Source organism: Bombus huntii, unplaced genomic scaffold (genome assembly GCF_024542735.1).
Source record: "Bombus huntii isolate Logan2020A unplaced genomic scaffold, iyBomHunt1.1 ctg00000092.1, whole genome shotgun sequence".
Taxonomy (NCBI): domain Eukaryota; kingdom Metazoa; phylum Arthropoda; class Insecta; order Hymenoptera; family Apidae; genus Bombus; species Bombus huntii.
The window spans coordinates 164,285-180,700 of NW_026099347.1; the positions used below are offsets into that span (position 1 = coordinate 164,285).

At 37.5% G+C, this 16,416-nt stretch overlaps 1 long non-coding RNA gene across 8 annotated transcripts in view; it reads left to right on the forward strand.

The window, feature by feature from the left end:
• Positions 1–16,416, forward strand: part of LOC126876760 (uncharacterized) — a 129,499-nt gene that overhangs the window by 78,844 nt on the left and 34,239 nt on the right. For 4 of the 8 annotated variants that reach the window (XR_007694497.1, XR_007694501.1, XR_007694499.1 and 1 more), the window contains exon 2: positions 240–298. The exons of the other annotated variants lie outside the window; for them this stretch is intronic. This is a non-coding gene — a long non-coding RNA (uncharacterized LOC126876760). The remainder of the gene's footprint in view (positions 1–239; positions 299–16,416) is intronic. 8 annotated transcript variants of the gene reach the window in all.

Consider the following 16,416-nt stretch of genomic DNA (forward strand, 5'->3'; position numbering starts at 1 on the left):
CGCAAATAATGTCAGTTGTATCGAATCTAATGTAAGAAATACGATATTTTAGTTACACACGAGGACGTGTGATAGTCAGGATGGCCGTGTCGGAGATGAAAGAACACCGGAGCCTTTGGAATTTTGGATAATCCCGCAACATTGTAACCTAGAGTCTACTATAGCTGTAATTGAACAATTGTAGTTATTCAACCCGATTGTAATTATTCGAGAATTGTGATAATGAGCTTGGGTTCGAGGCGACAGTCAGTCGCCGAACGTAGCCGCGGTCACGGGATGAACGCTTTGCCTAACAAAGGTATGAAGTAATTCTATAGCTCTCCTTAAAAGAAATATTTGTGGCGACACGCGACAGTAAACATTCCAACGGTTTCTGTCCCGTGGCTCGCCACGTGCAGACCCTATTCTTCGAGTAAGATGATTGCCAGATGTCGATGCGTCTCCGCAGTACATGTTCGGCTAGCCCGAGGGCCCGTTATAAATCTTAAGGTTTAGTTAACTAAAGTCCTTCAAACAGACAAACAGTCTTTGTCCCAACTACGGGAAGATAGGGAAGACATATTTTTCAACGAGCGGCGTCTCCCACTAGCAACTTTCCCTCGAGGGCGGCTAGCATCCTTTTCTAACCACCGATATGGAGATTAACCAATTAGCAGCAACACTTTCTGAACGAAGGCTTTTCTCGACGAATCCGATGATCTCGTATCCTTAGACACACCCCGTTATAGTTTTCCTGTGTGGCATCATCGGGACGGGAAAGGCTTTCTCGCTCGCGATCTCATCGATCCAAGAGTAACGCCTTCGCGATCAGTGATTATTCTCAGACTTAGACTTTGTGAGTACGTTCTGTTGTCATCCCGTTGACCGCGGATTCGTTATTGAACCTAGGATCATTGTCATTAGTATCTCAAGCACCTAACTACCGCGGTTACTTGTCCGGTTCTATAATAATCGTATTTGCACTAGTCAATGTCTTCTCCATTGCATAACGACAACGTGTAACCCAAACGAAGATTCGTTTCACGCCCCTAACCCTAATTCTAATGTAAACCCGATATATATATATATATATATATATATATATATATATATATATATATATATATATATATATATATATATATATATGTATGTATAAGATTTATAAAATGAATGCTCGGTAAAATGTCTGTGATAAATAATAGCAATTAAAATGGAAAAATTTTTAATTGCATTGCTTCGACTATACATATACATATACTTAATGTGACTTACTTTGTATGAGAAAAATTCTGTTTGCCAATTCGATATCGAGAGCTGATAATGCTAACATACGATGAAACGATAACAGAAGAATCCGAATATTCAGAACTTTTCACGATATATGTTAAATAATATTATGAAATAAATTAAATAATTACCCCGCATTGCTTCCAGCGTACGTGTTCACGATTCTCGGCGAAACCGAATATGGCAGCAGGAAATCAACCAATCACAACTTCGGAAGAAAGTAAAGCGCGGGAAGAAATCGCGGCATCCAGCTTCCTGCGAATCTATTCTCGATCTCGATGTAAGCAGTAATCTTTCGATAATCGTTTTGCAAAATGGCGTGTCTTAAACGAAGTGTATAGTAAAATTCGTATTTGAGAGACGCATAAATAAACGATATCAGGCTATTTCCCGCGAGAAATTCACGTTCGGTTGCAACATAACATGTCACGTATGTATTTTCGTCGAAAACTGATTTCGAGGGACGTGTATATGTGCGTATCAAGTTACTTGGCGAAAGTTCAACGACAGACTGTGACTTTAAAACAGTATGTATGCCTATGTTTGTTGTCCGAGAATTGGAAGAATCTGTCATGTTTTGTTTACGTCGGCTGTAATGGAGTGGTGTTTTTGTCTTGTGGTAACTGAATGTCTCAAACAACAAACTCGAGATTTCAATCGATCTTCGAAAAGAAGTCATACCCATTGGCCTTGGGTGAGTTGTGATTTCATTAACTTTTTAATTCATAATTGATAACATAAGGTTATTGTAAGACCGATGAAAATATGGATAGCAACCAATTGCAATTGAATATCTGGCCTGTCTTGCACTATTGAAATTTTGCAAGTCACTAAAGTTACCAGCATTAATATGTTCCCTTGCACAAGTTTGACGATAAAACAAATGAAATTTTACTATTTGCAAGTTATTTGATTATTGTATTTAACGAAAAATTATAAAATCATAAAATAGAATTCTATATAACCTGTAAATCGTAACTTGTCAATCTACTAGTACATATATTATAAATTGGTAAACTTTTGTGTGTGGGGGAGGGGGTGCTAGATGTAACACTGATACGACATTTTGAAAAAATATTTAATTATAATCATGAAAGGCGTTATTGAAATATTGAGTTTTTATTAATGTTCCTTGCAACTTCGAGTTTGCGTACTATATTTAAAATGTACATAAGATATAAAGTATATTGACAAGTAACAGTCACAAAATTGTTTCAAATGAGGATAATCATCCTAATATCAACTTATCAATTGTGATCTGATAAACAAGAATTCAAAATACAGTTAAACTGTGTTCTACATACAATAATCTTTTTCGGAGGAGATTTAAATATATGAACATATTGTGATATTTTGTCCATAATAACATGAATAATATAAAGTTTCGTATTACATATACTCTATTTTTTAATATATTCTGCATATCTCATTTTATGACAACAGACAAGCAAACTATATTCCCATTATAAGCTTCGCTCTAATTTCGCATCGTTTCACCTGAATATATCGTGAAATTTCATCCCGTCAAAATTTTGCGTCAATCTTTTTTATCTTAAAGGATTAAAGACAGTTGCAAAACGCCACGGTGTTTCGGGGTTTGTTTAAATTTCCGCCAAATGAAAAAGAAGTTTCGCGAAAAATGGTAGTTACTAACGGCACGTCTGGTTACAATTTTCGTTTACAATTCTTTTGGCGAGTAAATATGACGTACTGGGTCGATACTAAGTAGTCGGTTGTCCCTGAAATTTGAACTGTTGAGAACGAGGTAATAACAGGGCGACTGGTTTGTTGCTGTGTAACGTATACACGTTTCTGAATAGTTTTCTACTTTAAATGAAATTAACTGCTACCCGACGGAGTTTCGACGTAGCGATAAACACGCCACTGAAAAAAGCGACGAATGGGAATGGAAAATACGTAAAGATTTTTTTGACAAAATAAAGAATCATTTTGTCAGATTTCAAGAAGAGTTTGGGTAAATTCAATTTATGCTCTTTGCTACTTGACTTATGTTTATAACACTAAAAGTTATCTTTACAAGCAGCGAAGTGATTTAGTTTCATCCGTAGTTCGGTTGCTTCCAATTTTTTCATTTTCACATTGTGTAAATTTCGACCAATTGCGGGGAGACGTAATCGCGAGGAGAGACGTCAACGGGGGTCGTAAATCCCCGTTACGATTATAACAATCGACACCACGAATTGATCGATCCCCTGATTTCCGTTGAGATAATAGGGGTGATTGAGTTTGTATAACACTGTGATTCACAGAATTATAAATTATATATTTCCAACACTTAGATTACACTGACGTAGAGAAATAAATAGTTAACAACTTGTCGCATGAAGATGCGATAGATATGTACGCTAGAGCAGGGCTCTTATAATGGAAATTAATGTATTAATGGACTTAGCACTATAATATATTTAGGAGAGAAGATGTGTGTTCGACAACACCGAGAACCGACAAAAGATTTGCGTGAAGTATGCGACTCTCGCGCTATGTGTAGACTGCCGCGTTAGGCGTTAGTTTTTAGACTGTCTGTCGCTCTTTTTCTAATACGGAAGAAAAGTTCGGTGTGGGTGTGCCCCTGTGCCTAAAGAACGCGGATTCGTTGTTCCCACTTTCGTTAGAAAAAGTGAGGGCCACGAAGCGCGGTGTCGATTGGTCATGACCTGCACTACTGCTCGAAGGGATGAGTATCGAGTCTCCTACCATCGTGGTGGATAGATGACTGTGTGCGTGAGAAAAACCTAGCTTGTTTTATTACAGGGCTATTCGGATTTTCCTAATGGGTGCATACCCGCTTTCTCCGTGTTTTAAGTGCGACTAATAAACCCAAGGACCTCTCTAAAAACCGACTGTGTTTCGAGAATATTTTTAAGCTTTAGAAATTCTTCAAGACAAACGGATTGAAGACACATGGCGAAACAATACAGGGAAGTGAAAGTTATGGTGGGTCCTTAGGTTTATTGAGGGTCGAAGTGACGTTACGCAGGTCGGTTGTTGTCCGGTCGCGCGGGCTGGCGTGCAGATGTTTTAGGCGGCGTAACACATTGCGTATTACAATATTGATGTTAAAATATTATTATAGAAAAACATGTTAGCAACTTAATTTTCTATTTGTTCGTTTCTCTGTTTTCCTTATTCTGTTTTTGGATTTGTGGTGGATGATTTAAATAATGACGTGACGAGTTGATACTTGATATTGTCAAATATATTTAAAATTATTCTAAATACAGAATTAATCGCACGGGAGACAAAGATTTTGTAACGAATCCTAGCGGCTGCCATTTGTCGTTCACGCGCTGTTGCCGATACCGAATGCGCTAATGTCACGTAAAATAACAAAATAAAAAAAGAAATTTGAGGTGTAAATAAAAAAAAGAAACTTTATTTTTTTTCTAACAACAATTCACTTTACAATCCACTTCCAAACTCTAGGCGTGACTTTCCAAGACTGAAGCTCTTATGATTTGACTTTCGATCGAATCCGATTACTTTCTTTTGTCATCCCTCAACATCCCCACCATGCATTTGCATTTGCTAGGCGTCCGCGACCGTTGCCACGTGCTCTTTCTTCTAGAACCTTCGGCGGAAGGACCGTTGGGATGTTGATGGTTCATTAGACACTTCAGCGATATTGCCGCCGATTGTCGCCGAGTGCCGCCACATCTTTATCTCCATCGTCAGTCCATCGGATTTGAAGTATGCCGGTCGTGACACTAACATTGTGGCGTCAGAGACGATGCGTTTTGACTCGCGAAAGGCGTTTTCGGTTTGCTTCGACCACTCGATTCGCCGCGAACAGCTCGTACGTATCTTTGTTCGCGGATCCGCGTAGTTTGTTGCACGAGTATACGTTTATATTGACACCGGTGTTCACAAGAAAAGAGATCCTTGGTGCCCTGTCCGTCACGAAAATGCGATGGGATACTAAAGCCATCGCCACATGCCGCGTTTACGGACGGCTGGTCTCGTTTCACTGGGTCCAGTTGCAAGGGGCCCGGCACTTCCTTGCGCGGTCTCGAAAGGTCTCGTGGTAATAGCAGAGACCAGACTTCTGCGGTCTGTCCTTCGAACTTGATATCAATCTTGCCTTCCGTATGTAGAATAACGATGTGAGGTGGATAGTGGGTGAAGGTGCCCACAAGAAATACTCTTGATGTTCAACAAAAAAGTTAATTAAATTATTAACAATCAACAGTCAACAATTTATGATCAACAATTAACGACTAACGATTAACTGTCAACAACAATTAACGATTAACGATGAACGATCAAAAACAATTAACGATTAACGATGAACAACGATTAACGATTAACGATTAACTATCAAGAGTCAATAATCACGTATCTCTAATTGTGTTTGCTTCGCTATGACGCTTAACCTTTCGCACTCCGCAGCTCGGGGCAGAATGAATCTTTGATTCGAAACCAAATGGATTCTTTTCTTTGTTGCCCCTCGATATCTCCACTACGCACGCGTTTATTAGATGTCCGCAACGGTTGCCGCGTATGCATTCTTCCGAATATTCGGCGAAAGAACTGTAGGGATATCAATGGTACATTAGGCGTGTCGGCCTTACGCTTTGAAGGTATAGCGCTTTGTGTCGCGAAGCCGTTGGAAAGTTCCATGGTCGAGTGCCACCACAGATGCATGACGATTAGATACAAACGCTTCAAGTATTACAATTAATAGCTGATACAATTGCAACAAAACAGATGTCCTTTATGCAAGACTACTGAAATTACACAGCTACAATAAAATAAGGAATACGTCTGTACTATGGGAAACATAAATAAATATACACATAGTAGCTTATACAACATGTATGTGGAGGACGATTAAACGCGTTGTTGATTAATGACCAGACGAGTTGATACTTAGTGTAGTCAAATGTATTTAAAATTATTTGCAGTACAGAATTAGTCGTCGTTCGCTTAGTGTTGCTCGATATGTGTATACAAGGTAATGCTTACGTTCGTTCGATATTAATTCGCTATAAGAATGTTCGATACTAACTGTCTTAACGATCGTGTTCTTTTATTTATACTCGGGGGAGTATCGAAAACTTTAAATTCAACCTCGGTTGACGATTGCACGCAGCGGCAACATTGTTTTGCCCGGAGTTTGTTTATCGTTACGCTTTGCTTGTCACGTAAAAGTAATGGGAAAATAATAATAAAAAAATGTTGGGTTCTTGAACCAGAGTTCGAGATACCTCTATTCTATAATAGGATTACAAGTGTGCGATTAAACTGTTACCGAAAGACTGAAGCCTCGATCAAGAACCAGCCCTTCTAGATGTTCGTTTATCTTATGCCTACGTGCCGAATTCATAATCCTTTATTTTGGGAGTCGGTGTCGTGTGCAAGGCGGTTCAGGTTTCCTGAGTCGGTTGGACATATTTGTTGACGTTACATTCCCCCAGTGTTAGAGTGCGGCTGGTCCTCCAGACTCTTATTTTCGGTGTAGTGCCTCCTTTTGTATGCCCTTTTGGAATCTTACATGCCTTGCTTCGAGGATGACTGAATTGGTGTCTTCAGGTAATTCTCGTAATGGTTGTATTTCAGGTGTGGAATATGTGTTTAAAGGTGCGCTCTATTGGTCTAGAGATATTGCTTATACCTGTGTCTTTTTTTTTCTTTGGTTTTACAACATAATACGCGAATACATAATTTGGAAGGTAGGCATTTGCTTATAATATCGAATAATCCTATTTTGTTAAATATACATATGTTCCTAGTAATGCTAGATCAATATAACTAATAATTTATAAGACACTTAGTTCCTATTTCTTAAGACTTCTAATTCTATGTTCATAATTAAGAGAGTTTACTTCGTTGGAAATTTGATTGAGGTGCATTCTATACGATTATACATTATTAATGATTTTTGGAGCGTTTTCATTTTTTGTTAGGATTTCTTCTAGACTGTCAGTTAAGGGTAAAGCTATAGTTTTGAAATTTGTTTTGTAAGTTATATTGGTTTTTAAGTTATTGTTTTCATCAAAAAATTTATCTATATTTTTATTCATTAATTCTAAATTATCGTTATCCAGAGTTACAAATAGACTTCTAGAAATGGATCCAACAAAATTCAATGAGCCTCTTCGGTAACAAGTGTGTGTCATAAATTTAATATGCATGATTACATTGTCTAAATTTCTTTTGCGAGCGCGTGTAATCATTTCATTGGAATACGGGCATTCACTTTTAAAATGTTCTGTTAACATTAGTCTAAATCTTTTAATTTCGCTGAGTTTTGCATATATATCCTTAATGTCTAAACCTATAATTACGTTTACGGATTCGCTATATAAGTATGCATGAGCTAATTTTTCTTGATATATAGAACTACCATTAAGGGGTATAACGTTTAGCTTAGCTAACTATGAAGAAGGTGAAGATCGTCCTGGAAAGTAAGGTTTAATACGGTTACCATGTATTTTCCTAATCGAGTGATTTACTATTATTTCATAATAAGGGGTTTTTCACTTTTTCAATGGTGTATGGCCCTGGCCATTCAGTATCTATCTTGTGTTCTTTATGATCGTTATGAATTAATACTAAATGTCCTTCTTTAAAAATAGATTGAGGTTTGGCAATTTTAGAGAAGTTTCTAATAAATTTTCTATAGTATCCAGCTAGCCCAAGGAATGATTTTACATCTGTAGGATTTTTTGGTAGTTTGAAATTCTTTACTGCTTCTATCTTTTTAGGGTTAGGTTTTACTCCATCTGCTGTCACTACATGTCCTAGATATTCTAATTCGGGCTTTAAGAATTCACATTTATCTGGTTGTATTCTTAGACCTACTTTCCCGAGTCTTTGGAATATAATGACTAAGTTTTTAGTATGTTCTTCCATCGATTGCCCGAATATAATGATATCATCGAGATAAACGAAACAATGATTGTTAATCAAACCTCTTAACGTGGTATCCATCATTCTTTGAAAGGTAGCAGGTGCGTTCTTGAGCCCGAATGGCATTCTATTATAGTGGAAGTGTTCTTATGGTGTGCTAAATGTAGTGTATTTCTTTGAATTCTCGTCCATGGGTATTTGATGGAACCCTGAGGATAAGTCTAAAGAGGAGAAATATTTCTTATTTCCTAGCTGTGATAGTATATCGTTAATGTCAGGTAGTGGATACGCGTCTTGGTCTGTTAGTTCGTTTAACTTCCTAAAGTCAATCACTACTCGCCACTTTTGTTTCCCTGATGCGTCGATTTTCTTTGGAACGACCCAGACAGGAGAGTTATAGGGAGAGTCGGAGGGTTCTATAATCTCTTTGTTTAACATTTCAGTCATCTGTTTATTTATTTCGGTTTTATGATGTTCGGGAGGACGGTAGGATTTTACGTTGATGATCTTGTTACGTAGATGATACATTTACACTGTACACGTGAATGTGTGTGTAAGCGTCAGAGGGCGTCCAGGTCTCAGTAGAGACAAAAGACGATTGGAGGCTGTTAGGAGAATCTAGAGGAGGTGGTTGACAACAAGCGTGCGTGCAAGAAGGTTATCGAAGTCTTCAGAGTGTAATATATATATGTATAGCTGTTGTGTGCGAAATAAAGTAAACTATTTGTATTTTCGAATCCTCTCTATACCTTAACATGGTAGCAGAGCGTGGTTACTAGTTTTGCAAGCTATTTAGTGCGTGGTTTTTAGTCTTGCGAGTTTAGTAAGGGAAGAAACGTTCAAAGAATATAAAATAAAAGAAAAAATACTTCAAGCACGTAGGAACGCTTGAGTAAAGAATAGGAAATCAATTAAAATGGAGAGATCGGAAATTATGCTATCGATATTCGATGGTGAGGGTTACGGTATGTGGAAGAAAAGAATAACAATGTTTCTGAGATATAAAGAATGTGATATTGTTATAACTAGAGTGAAGACTGAAACAGACAATCCAGACTGGGATAAAAAGGATCTGAAGGCGATAAATATAATTTACAGTGCCTTCTCAAATAGACAATTAGAATATATTAGGGAAGAAAAAACAGCGTATGAAATAATGAAAAAGTTCGACGAAGTGTACTTGAAAGAATCGACGGCACTAGATCGTGTGCAGAAGGAGATTGGAGAAGATAAGTCTTGATAAATACAGTGATTCAGCATCGTTTTTTAGCGATCTTGAAAAATTAATAAATGAATTAAAAGGTGCAGGCGCAAAAGTGAGTGAGAGGGAAAAGCTGAATTACATGATAAATACGTGTTACGTCGCGTAACTCTACCTAGCCCAGGCCACACACCGCGGGCAAGATGGCAACCAGATGTCTTCGGATACTCACTGCGTACCCTCAATAGTCTCAAGTATCTTCCATAAATCTTAGGAATTTCCTAGTCGAGGTCCTTCAAACTGAACAAACGTCTGTTTCCAAAGCATTTCTAAAGACCTTTGTCTACTACGGCTTGACAAGGGAAAGTTGGTTTTTCTCACGTATGATGCAACTTTCCTCCCACGAACCACTTTCTCTCGAGGGCGGTTAAGACCCTTCGTTTAACCAATTAACAACGAAGACTATTTCCCTCACTCCCTTAGTCAAAATCGTCACCAACAAATCCGATGGTCCCGTGCGCTAGACACACCCATCCTTAGCTTTCCTCCGCCACAGCATCGTCTCCGAACATCACTGACTTTACATCCTTCGAACAGTCAACATCCTTCGACCGGGTTTACACCCGAAGATCAGTCAGTCTCAATCAAGCATCTCGTCAAGCGGTCAGCAATTCGAATACAATGAGTCGACAAATCCATCAGTATACGCGATAATCCGTCTAGAGACTCAGGTCGCACTCATTCGTAGTCATCTCATAACAAATATTCATTTTGTGTTACACCGAAGTTGTTGGTTTGTGAAAATATATAATAACCTGTTAGCAACAGCGTTATCCTTCATTTAACTACCCTTATTATCCTAAACGAAATAAGGGATCGAGCGATTCGCGGCGTCGATTAGCAAATCGTAACGGGAATTTACGACTCCCGTTGGCGCGCTTCTTCGAGATCGCGTCTCCCAGCGAACGTGCGAAAACAATACGTTACCCGAAGAGTATAGCTACATAGCGGATATAATAGATGCAGTGAAAGAAGAGAAACAAACGGTAGCGTGCGTGAAGAATAAAATAGAAATAGCGGAAAAGAAAGATAAGTCTAATCGAGGAGAAATGAAAACTAATGCCTTTGCTGCAAAAAAGGAAGGATGCTTCAAATGTGGAAGAGTGGGATATTTTGCATGAGAGTGTCAAAATGGCGTCCAAGCGGGAAGCAGTAACAGTTATCGGCGTGGGTCAACACGTGGGTCGCAGCAGAGGAAGAGGAAACAAAGGCAATACGAACAGGGGGCGTGGAAACTTCCATCGTCAATCAGCAGCCGGCACGAGCGAATATGGCAACTCAGGAGCAGGCATATGGATGGCAACAGCGCACGCAGCACACAGCAGCGAGATGAACGAGATAAGTGGTAACGAAATAACATACTTATTTGTTAGGGAAGTGATACATTTACACTGTACATGAGAGTGTGTGTGTAAGGGTTAGAGGGCGTCAAGGTCTTAGTGGAGACAAAAGACTGTTGCCAGATGTTAGAAGAATCTAGGATAGTCGGTTGGCGACCAGCGTGCGTGCAAGACGTTCTTCAGAGAGTAATATAGATGTATAACTGTTGTGTGGGAAATATAGTCAATTATTTGTATTCCCAAATCCTCGAATTTCCTTAACATGGTAGCAGAGCGTGGTTACTAGTTTTGCAAGATATTTAGTGCGTGGTTACGATCTTGCGAGTGAGTTTTCAGTAAAGAAAAAAAAACTTTCAGAGAAAAAAAATATACTTCGAGCACGTAGGAACGCTTGAGTAAGAAAAGAAAAAAAAAGAAGAATCAATTAAAATGGAGAGATCGGAAATCATGATACCTATATTCGATGGTGAGGATTATGGAATGTGGAAGCAAAGAATCACGATGTTTCTCAAATATAAGGAATGCGAGGTTGTTACAACTAGAATGAAGAACGAAAGAGACGATGAAGACTGGGACAAAAAGGATTTGAAGGCGATAAATATAATTTATAGTGCAATATCGAACAGACAATTGGAGTATGTTAGGGAAGGAAAAACGGCGTATGATATAATAAAAAGGTTCGATGAAATGTACTTGAAAGAGTCGACGGCACTGCAGATCGTATGCAGAAGGAGATTGGAAAACATAAGACTGGAGAACTACAGTGATTCAGCATCATTCTTTAACGATTTCGAAAAATTAATAAATGAATTAAAAAGTGCGGACGCACAAGTAAGTGAGAGGGAAAAGCTGAATTACATGCTGAATACGTTACCCGAAGAATACAGCTACATAGCGGACATAATAGACGCATTGAAAGAAGAGGATCAAACGGTAGCGTATGTAAAAAATAAAATAGAGATAGCAGAGAAGAAAAATAAATCCAATCGAGGAGAAAGGCAAACCAACGCCTTTTCTGCAAAAAAGGAAGGATGCTTCAGATGTGGAAGATTAGGACACTTTGCGAGAGAGTGTCAAAATGGCGTCCAAGCGGGAAGCAGTAACGGCTATTGGCATGGGCCAACACCTGGTCGAAACAGAGGAAGAGAGAACAAAGGCAATACGAGCAGAGGACGTGGAAACTTTCATCATCAATCAAGAACCGGCACGGGCGAGCATGGAAACTCAAGAGCAGGCATATGGACAGCAACGGCGCACGCAGCAAACAGCAGTGAGACGAATGAAATAAGTAAGAACGAAATAGTGTGGCTATTAGATAGCGGTTGTACCGATCACATAATTAATAATATAAATTATTTCGATAAATCTATCGACCTAAAAGAACCGGTAAATATATATTTAGGCGATAATAGACCGATAAAAGCGACAAAAGTTGGGAATGTTATAAGTTATTTTGAAGCATTCGGAAAACAAAATAAAATAAATATGAGGAAAGTATTTTACGCGAAAGAAATGTCCGCAAATTTGATTAGTTTAGGTAAACCAGCAGACGATAAGAATACGGTTATTTCCAAAGGAAATATTGCGAAAGTAATAGATGAGGATAATATACTTACAGCTCAGTTCAAAGAGAATGGGACATATAGAATAAAAAGTATATTGAAAGGGAAGAAGCACTTAGTAAACAGCGCCGAACGTAGTGGTATGAGTAAAAAGGAAAGATGGCATAGGATGCTAGGACACGTAAATTTTAAATATTTAGAGATTTTGGGTAAAGAGCAGCTAGTGACTGGCATACCGAATGAATTTGAAAAGGAACTTTTGAAATGTAGGGTGTGTATAGAAAGCAAAATGCATAACTTACCTTTCAAAAATAATCGAACTAAGGCTAGGGAAATAATGGAAATTATTCATACGGACGTATGTGGTCCCTTTAAGACTACCGGATTCAATGGAGAAAAATATTTCATTTCATTTATCGATGATTATAGTAAAATAGCTAGGATCTATTGTATAAAATCAAAAGATGAGGTCTTTGATTCTTTCGTACAGTTCGTAAATGAAGCCGAAAATTTAACGGGCAAGAGGTTAAAAATATTAAGATGCGATAATGGTAAAGAATATTTAAATAATCGAATTTATAAATTTGCTAGGGATAAAGGTATAAGAATAAATAATTGCCCAACATACGTACATGAATTAAACGGGACAGCGGAAAGGTATAATAGAACAGTGATGGACATGGCGCGTTGCTTGTTAGCGGAAGCGAAAGTACATAAAAGGTACTGGCCGGAAATAGTTTGTACAGCGGCATACTTGAAAAATCGAATATTAGCGAATACTATAGAAAGAAAGACACCTTTTGAAATATTCTTCGGGAGAAAACCAAGTGTTAAAAATCTACATCTATATGGAAGTAAAGTTTTTGTAAGAAGGCCAGAACAAAAAAGAGTTTCCAAATGGGATAAGAAGGCAGATATGGGAATTCTGTTAGGATATAGTGAAGTAGGTTAGAGAGTCCTATTAGGTGTAAAAATAACAGTAGCGACATGTAGAGGTCGTAGAAACAGACAAAAAATGTATCGGTTTTGAGGAGAATTCATTCGATGCAGTTAGCGATGATAGTAAAGATAATTATTTATTGGACAGCATGAATAAGGAAGAGTTAGAAAGTAGAGAAGATGAAAATGATAATAGTTCTGAAAGCGTAAAGATTCCTAGGAGATCTACACGTAATAAGAAAACTCCAGTAAGGTATCCAGAAAAGGAAAACAGTAGTGAGATTCACGCAAATTATTGTAGAGTAGATATCTTTTGCACATTTGAGGAGGCGATTTGTTGTGAAAATAGTGAAGTTTGGAAACAGGCTATGGATAAGGAAATAGAATGTCTCTATAAGAATAAAACTTGGAAATTGGTAGAAAGGGTAAAAGGCAAAGAAGTATTAGATGTAAAATGGGTTTACACGAAAAAATCAGAGGACAGGTATAAGGCTAGATTAGTGGTAAGGGGATTTCAACAAAGAAACGTAGCCGATGACATATATTCTCCAGTGGCGAGTAATCAGACCTTTAAGATATTGCTATCATATTGTTGTCAAAATGGAGTAATAATTGAGCAAATGGATGTAGAAACTGCCTTTTTAAATGGTGAAGTAACCTCGGAGGTATATGTAAATCAACCAAAGGGATATGCGGACGGAACGAATAGAGTTTGTAAATTATCGAAAGCGCTTTATGGGTTAAAAGAAAGTCCGAGGGATTGGTATGAGTGTTTTGATAGGTATGTGACGACATTGGATTTTAAGAAGAATAACATAGAGTTGTGCCTATATACTCATGGAGAGGGGGAAAATGTTGTTTATTTGCTAATATATGTAGACGATTTGTTAATCTGTAGTAAAAACAAAAAAAGGATACAAAATGTAAAGAAGCTATTACCTGATAAATTTAAAATGAAAGATTTAAGTGAAGTAAAAGAATATTTTGGAATAAATATAGAGTATGATTATATAAAAAATGAAATGAAACTAAGCCAAACGAAATACATTGAATCATTAGCGAACAAATATAAATTACAAAACAGCAAATTGTACTGTACACCAACGGAAACAAATTTAAAAATTGAAAACGCTGAGATAAATAGAAATGACATTGGATACAAGAATTTAATTGGCGCATTGCTGTATATTAGTACAAATACCAGACCCAATATAAGTTATAGTGTGAATTATCTTAAGTAGATTTCAAGATTGTTGTAGCGAGACACATTTTAAATATGCTTTGCGAATATTGAAATATTTGTACCGAAATATTGAAATATTTAATATTAAAGATTTAAGGTTACATTAGAAAAGGAATGAAAAGTGTGAAACGATAGATTGTTATGTGGACGCTGATTGGGCAGGAGATCATTTAGATAGAAAATCTACTTCTGGATATGTAATTAAATTGTATGGAAATGTAATCGGTTGGAAATCTAAAAAACAAAGGTGTGTGACAAAAGCCTGGACGTATGCAGAGTATGTAGCTCTATCGGAAGCGGTGAGTGAATTAATGTCTATTAGAGAAATTATGAAGGTCTTCAATGTAAATCTAGACAATAACCCTGTAAAAATTTATGACGATAACTCTGGAGTGATAAGTATAGCAAAGTACGGAAATTTCACAAAAAATTCTAAACACATTGAAGTTCATTACCACTACGTTCACGAATGCTTAAAGGAAAATAAGATAAATATAATTTAAGTAGGTACAGACGAAAATACTACATAGGTTCTCTAAGAGGTTTTTCTATGTGCGATAGTCGAATCAAAGATTTGAATTTTTAGATTTGATCTACAGTGTTTATATTTTCAATAATGTTAGAAATTTGGACTGAAAACTTACCACCATTGATAAAGCATACTGGCGTTGGCTTTCCGTCGAAGTATACAATTTTTTGAACGATTTCTCCCGATGCGAGGGGTGGTTCTTGCTGCAGCAGAAGAGTATTATTATCTAATTTTAATGTTTTATTGGAGAGTTCGAATCGATATTGATTTAAACCGGGTAAGCCTAATATGCCGTCTTCTATGATAGGGAAATTATCATCTACTAAGGAAAATTCTATCTCTTTGTTGAATAAATTTAGTTTAATTTTGGAATTGGATTCGTATTTGGAATGTTCCATGGAGAATTTCTATGTGTCTGGTATTATTGTCCTTCCTGGGTAGCATCCTCGTTTAAGCAAGTTGATTCCTGCTCCCGAGTCAACGAAAAATCGCAATCCTCGTCGTCCTGGTAATTGTAGTCGTATTGTGGATAATCTTCCTGAGGTAGCATTGTTAATTCTGATTGTTCTTGAATGTGGTTTATTCCTGGAGGGGCTTTTGTTTGAGGCGGTATTCGAAAATTTTGGCATTGATTGGCAAGGTGTCCCAATCGATCGCATTTGAAACATTTCGTTTGTGGCCTTTCGTTTAATGGTCGATTTTCAAGCTTTGTAAAATTATTCATTCTTGGTAGAATGTTTTGTGTGGGTGGAGTTTTGTTATTCATGTTACTTGTAATCGTGAAGCGGTTACCTACTGGACGAGACGTCTGGTTACGATAAGATGGTGGAGTGGTTGTTTGTCGTGTCATCCGTCTGCGAGCGTTGTCTTCGCGAAAGTATTTTTCCACGTCCATTGCCTTTTTTTCTGCATCGATGATGTTTGGGGGGGGGGGGATTAGCCAATAGCACGTGTCCTATTTCTGAACGAAGGCCTCTTACATAGTCAATCACAGAAACCATGTATAGTCGATCGTTCATCGCTCATCGAGTTAGTTCGTCTTTATATTCATTGGTAATGCTGTATTGAAGTTTGTTGAAAACACGTCGAAATCTAATGTTATAATTTTGCACGCTTTCGGTTATTCCTTGCTTTATCACTCTTAACTGATCTTGGTGTTCTCTTACTGATGCTTGAGTAGCTACGTTACGTCTTAATCCTTCGTACAGAGTTTCGAATTCGTTAATATGGATATTGCGGATTGTCATTGCGGCTTTTCCTACAATTTTCTCTATTTTGATCATTTTTAATAATAACGTTTGTTCGCTACACATCATTCTCATTTCTTTTATTTCACGAATAAAATCTTCTACACTTATATCGTTTTCTCCGTTTAGTATCGGAGATACTAAACAGCTTTTAGA